The sequence below is a fragment of the Lonchura striata genome, chromosome 2, assembly GCF_050655825.1.
Source record: "Lonchura striata isolate lonStrDom1 chromosome 2, ASM5065582v1, whole genome shotgun sequence".
Lineage (NCBI taxonomy): Eukaryota > Metazoa > Chordata > Aves > Passeriformes > Estrildidae > Lonchura > Lonchura striata.
The window spans coordinates 142,182,057-142,191,754 of record NC_140704.1 but is presented as its reverse complement, the minus strand read 5'-3'; positions in this window follow the sequence as shown (position 1 = coordinate 142,191,754).

Sequence of the window (9,698 nt, the reverse complement as noted above, 5' to 3'; positions counted from 1 at the left end):
ACAAAACAGATCTAGGAGTGAGCTTATATGCAAGTAAACCAACTGCCCTCATTTTGTAGGTTAGGGACAAATGCACTAATTGACTCTATTGTGTTGTATCTTATTAAACCCACTTGACTTCTATGCACAGAACAGCTACAGAATCAGATGTTGTGTGCATTTAATTAATTAAATGTGATTATTTTGATTCAAAGAAAAAAATGCCCATCCATTGTTCTGAGTGCTTTCACGTTAAACAATAAAACATTTTAAGGCTTTTTTGCTCACCCTTTTTAACGGAGCTGTTAGCCATTAATGGGCATCACAGACTGACTCACTTGTGAGGAGCATTTTGCTAAAGTACAATCCTGCTTGAAAGTTCTGGTTTGTGGTTTTTATTTAATTATAAAAAACTATATATTGTAGTTCCAGAAGGAACCAAAGAAGTAAAAAAAGGGTGTGGATATGGGTGTTGGTATGCTTTTAAAGCAGGTTCAAGCAGCCTGGGTAACTTTGATTTTTCCTTTCAGCATTTTAATTTACATTAGTTGCTTATAAAAGCTTTTGATTAAATGAACCACTGCTGTATTCTTATGCTCATCAGTCAAGTTTGTCTTGCTGTGCTGCATTTATGTTGTGACTCAGGCCAAGCTGTCCTTTTCAATGTAGAGAGAAGGAAAAGAAATATGGCATTGCCATAAAAGGCTGAGCTAGCTCGTGCTTCTTTGGTAATTTGTTTTCTCCAGGGCATTTGGCTAGAGTCTGAGACTGTTTGTAGGTGATTTTGCTCTGCCTTCTCACCTAGCTGAGGTTCTCCACAGCAGCTGGTGGTCCCATATCAAACAAACATTTTTGAAATCTTGCCTGTAGTATTGGCATTGGCTTCTGCATATTGGGCCCCTCCTATCCCCAAACTGAGCAGCTACAGAGACCCCAGAAGGCACATGTCACCTGGGAGAAGAGAAAGGCAGTCCCACTCCCACCAGCACAGTCCTCTGTGGGTAGAAACTAGGTTATGGTTACTATGACAAAGATACATACAGAACTTTCAGCCATAGCTTTGACAAAATTCAAATGACCTGACAGCAATGATTGGCTTCATATTGGTGGCCTGGAAGTGGGGAAGAGAATTGTGTAAAGTTATACAGTCATGAGGCACTCATAAGATACACCATTAGTAATCCCAACAGCTAGCCAGAGTTCATAAATATTATTCTCTGTCCTGAAAATGTAATAATTCATGTGCTAAGGAGAAAAAAAGCCTCTCTTTTTTGTGTTTAGCTCTAAGCTGTTCTCAATGCCATAGGGAGAAAAGGGAGCCCAATGCTTAATCATGCTTGTGTTAGCTTGGTTGTACAGCTCAAAATTGTGTGCGTTGCAGCATATTGCCTCAGAGTCATTAAGTAAGTATTTTATTAAGAACTGTCCTATGTGGCACTAAGGTCTTATAGTTAAGTGTGTTCTTGGTGTAATATGTTACATTGAGCAGAAAAAAAGGACTTGGCTTTCTCATCAAGATTTGCAAATTAGAAATGTCCATCTCTCTTAAAAGGGCATAAATGCTGTTTTTAAAATTACCTTAAAAGTCTCTAAGGGCTTTCTTTTACATGATGGTATAATTTCTTAGATTTTAGTTCAATAAATATTTTTATAGCAATAAAATAAAATAAAAAATAAAATAAAAATAACATAATATATAATATAATATAATATAATATAATATAATATAATATAATATAATAATATATTTTAATAATACTATTTTAACATCCTCTTAATAGAAAGAGTTGTTATTGACTGTATTGCACTTGACAGAAGTTCTGCTTGAATTACAGACAACATCCACGGATGTGCTACTGCAATTGTACCTGAAACACACTGAGATTTTATTTCATGATGCAACAGTGAGACTACTACACAGGAAGGATATAAAAAATATGATAAGTGTTGCTCTCAACAAGCAAGATTTTCATGGCTGATTGCCAATATCTAATAGGCCATGAGTCTAGAGTGGCCTGAGAAGGACTTTGAGGTTGAAACAAATACCATTTAATTTGTGTGAATGTCCAGTGAAACATCAGTTCCACCTAAGGACTGTCTTGCAGCAAACTAATCAGTGGATCTTTATGGCAACCCACAAATAAACAAAACTTTGCACTGGTTACCCTCTAATAATGTTTATTTCACATTCAAACTGTGTATTACTGGTCCAGAAAAAACCCGAAAAACAACCCACCTTTCATGAAAATTCTTTCCTTTTCAGAGGATTGGCAATTTCTGTACCAATTCACAGCAGAAAAAGGGAGGCAGAGAGACACAAGGTGATTTATTAGCCCTTTAACTGTAATCCCAGAAACTGTAGCTTAAGATCATACAAGGTAAAATGTCTTTGCAGAGCACTCACAAAAGTGGGTTAACCATATTTTCCTCTAAATGAAAAGCTGTTTCAAAAAGCAACTCTTCAGAATTGTGTTGTTGAACATTTCATGTTTATCTGGTTTTTGAAAAGCTTTCTTCTGGCAGAAGAAATTTTAAGTATTCAGAGTCATAATGCTTCTCTATGAGGAGCTGCAGAGATGTACTCTCCCTCAAAAAGAGGCACTGAGTAAAAGACATCTAGGTCCAGCAAAACTCTGCCTAGCAGTGACACACAAAATTATACATCCTCTGCGAGGCTATTTGCAGTAAGGCAATTTTAGGAATTAAAAATAAAGTAAAATACATAATTTCTGTCTCAGTTCTTTGAGGACTTGGGAAATGAGTTTTCACTGTAGTCCAGGAGTCACCTCATCTCAAAGTCAACTGGGCACTTTTTTGAGTTATTAGTGTTTCTAGATAGAGGAACAGAAGAAAGAGTTATTTTGTTTGTGCAGGACAAACTTTAATGCTTTCGTGTATTTTTTTCCTAGTACAGACTTCCTTTACTGGGAGGCTTCCAGTATTTTTTTTCATTCTTACTGAGTTGTAAATACAATATAAAATATAGTCTACTATATTTATATATATATCTACTATATATATATATATATATATATATATAGTATATATATATAGTATATAGTATATATATATATAGTATATAGTATATAATATATATATATATATATATATATATTTATATATATATCTACTATATTTATATATATATATTTAGTCCTCCCTTTTCACAGGGAGGATAGGGAATTAAATATTTCCTTTACAAGTCAGTCTTGGCTTTTATCTTAAGGGTTTTCTGAGTATCAGAAAACATACCCACCTACATGTATAAGGCATTGTTATATAAAAAAGGTCATCTTATTCCCCCTTTTCAACAGTGCTGTATGATAAATTATTAATTTTTTTTTTCAGTGTTAGATGCTATCTCTAAGTAAATATTCTTTAATGGTCACACAGCAGTTGTAAATAATGGATGTAAATTCTCTGTATTCAAAAAATATCTTTGTATCCAAAAGTCTAATTGCTTTTCCCCACTTAAATCAACTGGTCTCACTGCCTACCTTACTAAGCAGACTTTGCTTGAGAAGATACTTGTAACACAATTGGCAAACCTTTGCAGTTCTCCAAGGAAGATCTGGGTAGGCACTTCTAAAGAATGTATGCTTCATTTTTTGGACTGGGAAAACTTCAAGAAAATATTTATTCTAGTCATAGTCATCTGGAATTTTAATAGTTTCAATTTCATAATAGATCCTCAATACAGCAATATGTTCTGAGGTTTTTTCTTTTCCTACTGAAGTCAGAAAGAGCATTACTTGGCAAATTTGAAAAAAGTTCGAGAGTCAATTTTAATGGGATTACTGCAGGAAATCAGAGAATAGGTGTTTCCAAACTGAAGTCTTAATTTTACTTAAAACTCTAATTTCTTCAGTATATTTAGGCAGAAATGCAATTTTCAAATTTCCTTTATATATTTGCTGATTACTTAAGGTATGTGCAAATTATTCTATTCTATTGAATTAATACCTTAAATTTAGGACCCAAGTGCAAAGACTTTAATTCAAACTTTTGTCCCACTGGTTCAACTAATTTCATTAATTTCATTCTTAACTATTTACTTTATTGATAATGACACATATTAAAAATATGCTATATCTTTGGGAGGTGTATGTCTTCTTACTCTAGGACACACAAATTCAGAAATAACAATATATTGTCAGGAATCTTCATCTCGTGTAAGAGAATACTCCTTTTTCTCCTCTTTTCCAAAATTATTGTGTCCCCCACATCCACAATATAGCAGGGGAAAAGAATGGGGACATTTGCAAAATAACTGGTCATTACTCTTCCTGGACTATTACAGTCAGTGCAGGAGTTATTGATTTTTGCAGGTTGCATTTTTGTTAGGTTGTGTTTCTTTAAAAGACAAGAAGTTGGGAAGGACTAGGCAGAACACTGCAAGGAAAGCAAAGCACAGGAGCTTTGAAGTAAAAATGGCATTGTCTTTATTTGACAATAAAAATGCTGTTTCTATGTTAGAAGAAACTACTCTCACAGGAATTTTTTCTTGTTTTGTCTTGAAAATCTTTACAATGTCTTGGTTATATAAAATACTGTTAAGGGAAAAAAAAGACATATGACATCAGTCTTGAAATTCTTCAACATTCTTACTCATCTGTGGATAAAGAATGGTAGACAAGTGAAAGTAGTGTCTATTAGCCAGGCACACACCCAGATAATCAGTATGTGCATTAGATTCCACAGACAAAGCTTAAATATCTTATTCTGAAGCTACCTTTAAACTCCAAGGCTTTGTTGTCACTGACAGAGAAGAGTATTTTAAACTGACTTTTTATTCAGCATCCAGCTTAAATTGTAGCTTCACAACCCTTCTGTTTGATAATATCACAGGACAGAAATATATAACCTCTCTAGGAGATCTTTTCTTTGCAGATTAGAAACATAATTTCAGAGATACAGTGTTTTCAGAAAGGTTCCAGGGCCAGAACATCAGAGTGAGATAGGGTCAGGCATCCTGTGTCCTAAATTCCAGGCAATGGGCAGGAAATCTAAAGGCATGATTGCAATGTACAGTAGCAACTGCAGGAGTATGCCAGCACTGTGTTTACTGCTGATTCTGCTTTTTTTTTTTAAGGAGGCAATGGAGGATCTTTGATGGGAGAGGAGGGGATGGACCTACTCTGCTTGTTCAGACCCAGTATCTGCATGAGGAAAACTGCATGCCAAGGAATGTGCTTTTGCCAGATTTGTGAGACCTTGGTGGCTTTTCATGGAATGGTCATTGACTGTTGTATTTTAATATTAGTTCAAGAATTTTCATCATGAATATGCTAAGCCCAAAATCTTAGAAATTCATAAAAATTTCAGCTGAATGTGCAGAAAAACATTCAGTTGCTGATGCTTAGGGAAATTAGTCCCTGAGAACAGGGAGATAGTTCAGTGGAAGCAAAGCAAAGTAAGAAAAGTATGCTGTGACTGCTTCATTACAACCTGCAGAAGTCTGCATTTTGCTCAGCATGATAAAATGTTCTTCAGTTAATTCCCCCCACCCTTTTTGTTTGCTTGTTTGTTTTATTGTATTGTTTTGGTTTTTTGTTTGTGAAGTAGAAGCATATTTATGGATTACTTGGTTTATGGGTGCTATTGTCTGCTGGGTATTTTTCATTGCTCCCAGTGAAGAAAGGTTTACTATTTTCCCTACATAGGGTATTTTTACCTGCTTTCAGCTCAGTGTCATCCAGCCAGTGGCTGGGGAATGACCTCAGGCACGATGGTGATGGCAGCAGGGCTGGCTGCAGGCTGAGGTGCAGGAGGTTAACAGGGCTGAGGGAGCCCTTCATCCCCCCTCCATGGGGCTTTCCCTTCTTGCATGTATCTGTCTCTGTATATATTGGCAACCTCCTGGAATAGTGACTCACTCTCCTGACTGGTATGTAAAACCTTGAAGAAAGTCATTGTTTTTGCTGTAATTCTGAATCTCAGCTGGGGGTGCTGGAAATTAAACGTGTAATTTCTGAAACTGTAGCAAGATATAGAAGTCTAGCAACTGACTTTTCAAATAGATTTACCAGATTTGTATGGTATTTAATAGTTTGTTTCTTGAAAGCCATTAAATTTACATTAACTTTATCACATTACAAATAGTCATGGCTCAAACTTACTGTTTTGCAAGAACTTAGTAGCTTGGATTTGGATACAATTTATCATCTGCTTTTACATTTCATTAAAAATATTTTTTGGTATAATGCTGCTGTATAACAATGTAACTCAAAATTTTCTTCTGGAAGAGCTATCTAAACAGCTGAGGAGTGCTTTATTTGTAATAAGTTTGTTCAATCTACCCCATCACATTTTCTGCAGCCCTTGGAATCTTACTGAAGCAGCAATATGAGATTAAACCCTTAAACAATGTCACCAAGAACATTGCATTTCTGGCAGTGCAATCCTATGTGCAAGAGCTTGAGTACAAAAATGATTCATGCCATCTATTAAAGGCTAATTTAAATACTGGAATACTTTTTTACCATTCAGATGCTATGAATTATTGCATCTACTATAGTTTGAGACTAAGTCGAGCCAGCTTGTCTAACATGGCAGGAAACTCCAGCCTCAAAGGATTTTAAAAAAAATTGTAATTGTCACAATAGACAGATCTTTTCTTTTATTTCACCTATATGGATAATAATCTTTCATACATCTTAATACAATCCTAATGAAATCTAAAAAATAAATTTCATAGTTCCTCTGCTGGTTTACTACAGAGACTGCAGAATAGTATATTAAAAATGTATTTCTTTTTCACTATTACTCTCTTTATATTATCCATCAAGTAAATCAAACATAGAGTTCTAACTTATTAGCATAAAATCTCACCCAGACACAATCTGCTTGATGAACAGACTTCCAACTTTTTTGTTATGGAGACATAAATTATACTCATATTACGAGGGAAAAAGGATTTTAGTACTTGACTCCATGTTGTTGACAAAATTCTGTATTAGGTTATGACTTTTAAAGAAACATAATGTTTTGTTTCAAATTCACAGATCTAAACTCACCGGTTTTTTAGTTGTAATAACAGTCTTATGTTTCCTACTTAAATATGCACTAATATAAACCAATTCTAACATTCCCCCGTGCACGCAAGCACACACACGCATGCACACATGGGCACTCGTATCTTCCATGCCACAAAGTTGGCAAGTTGTGCATTTCCACAGGAGAGTCCCTGGACTATTTAGTGCAGCCACGCAGAATATTCCACTTGGTATGATTTAGAAAATCATTCTTTCAATCCAATCCTGTATTTCATGAACACCCATGGATTTCTGCAACTAACATGAATTAAAAGAGGGTCAGCTTCTTGTCCAGATGTACCCTGGTATCTTTATATCTCTTATGTATGTAGGGATCCTGTCAGATTCTGAAAAACACAGCAAGGTTTGGAGGTGAGCTTCATTTGAGCTGCGATTACAGAGGCATTAAGTACCTGCTGAGCATGGGCCTTAGCAAATCTCCATCGATTACCTGCCAGGCTCATCACTGAGCATCTTTACACAGTGGAGCTGCCACATCGGTCTTTGCATGGAATTTTTAACATCTCATTTAAATGTCTCATCAACCTGTAAAATAAGTAGGTATCTCTGCCTGTCATACAAGACTGTTCCAGTTACTGGGAATCTTCTCTTTGCTTTGTTTTGGCTTGTTCCACTCAGCCCATCCCTGCCCCCAACCCAGTTTTCTTGGAAATAAATAAATTAATAATAAAAAAAATTTTAAAAAATAACAAAATAAATAAATATTGAAAAATTAATTCTACTTGCACAGATATTGTTCTCTTCTCCACAGTAAGCCATTCCTTTTTCTACTCTTGGAATTATTTAATCTACCAGAAAAATATTTTTAAATACATTCTTGCATGGGATAAACACTTTACATTTGGCAGGATCCAGTACCCAGCATTGAGTACCTTGCAGGGTGGGGCTGGCAGCTCCACACACCTGCTGGCCAGTATGAGCCTCTCCCTGCAGGCTGGTCCAGCTCACAAACCCAGCCCTCACAAGAAGGTGCTGAGCACTGGTGCATCAGGCCACTGGCATCCCAAACCCTGACCATCCCCTCTGTATCCCATCGTTACAGATGGTTTGGCATATGGGAATGCCACCACCGGCCTTCACCGAGATCCCTTATCTTTTAGGAGCATCCCTCTGCCTTTCATGTGAAAAGCTGCTCTGCTCTGAGGAGGGTCACAGGCTCAGGCTGCACACATTAACCTTTGCTGGGTGTGTGAGCGATGCCTGCGGAGCCTTCCCTGGCTCTCCCTGGGCAGGTGCAGTGCCCTGGAACGGGAATCAGAGCAGGAAGGTGCTGCCGGCTGCCAGCACTTCGTGAGGAACTTTCTGTTCCTCCTGGTGCACGGGGGACTGACTCACAGCCTGTCTCAGATGGCTGTCAGATTGTCAGTGACCATAATAAAGCTTTCACTTGTCCCAGCTGGGGAGGCTTAGAAGAAATTGCAGTGGGAACCAGCTGCTCACATGTCTGTGATGAGCAGGCTCACAGGAAGACTTTTACTCAATTTCTGTGTCTTGCATTATTTAACTTACCACCTGATGTTCCTGTCATACAGTAAATCCAGAAAATTACTAGTTGCTGAGATTTTCACTGTGTCTGTTTGTGCAGATACGTAAGTTTCTGGAGAATTTGAGATTACATAAAGGAATTTTAGCATGCCATTTTAGATGGTTTCTATTCTATGCATGGTGCTCTGGCAGTGCCTAGAGCTTTCAATTCAGTTACTGCAGTCTGCAAGGACCTACTCTGCATTACCCCAGCCTCTGCACAGACACGTCCTGCAGGCTGATAATAATCAGGTACACATACAGAACAATGATCATGATAAAAATCAGTGTAACCAAAACAATTTGCCTGATGATCATAAACATTGTTTATTGATTAGCACAGCAGTTTTACGTTGTGATTTAAGACAAAGACAGGTTTTTATTTTAAAATACAGATAGGAAAGAAATGAGAAATGCCAAACTGTGATTCAAATATAACTATGTTCTAACTGTACTAAATAGCATATTTCTATGAATACATGTTCTGTGGAAGATTGCAGCCACTCATACAACATGAGGAAAAAAATGTTTTAAAGTCAAAATGTATTTGTTAAACATTCCATATTTTAAAGAAGTTTAAAATCCATTAATGCAAGTATATAATAAAGTTTAAAACAAAAACTCCTGGATTTTGTTTTGATCTAGGCACTAACATTGGCTGTGTTGTGTCACTGAGTCAGGCAGTGACACTTTTATGCAGAATGAATGGTATCTTTTTCTAAATTTACAGCTATTACTTTTGCAGTTGTTCAAATGTGGCACCCAGAGAACATATATTTCTCCTTGGTGGGAATGGGATCATGAAAAACATCTCACAGTCTACAAAACAGGCAAATCAACCTCTTCTTACTTCAGAGCATGTTCTGAAAATCAGTCATTTTTACCATTTCCCACCCACAAGGCAGTCTTTATCCATTAGCACATGGAATTATATGTATTGAAGTTGTTTTTTTGTTTTACTTTGTTTTGGTTTTTTATGTGTTCCCAAAAGCAAATAATTGTTCTGAATAAAGGGTGGTGGTGGTGAAGAAGTTACTGCCTCTATTATAAACTGGCAGTATTTCTTAGGATTATATTTCAGCATAAGGTTTTGAAGACACATTTTCAAAGGTTCTCAATTCTGATATCTTGTTTTATTTA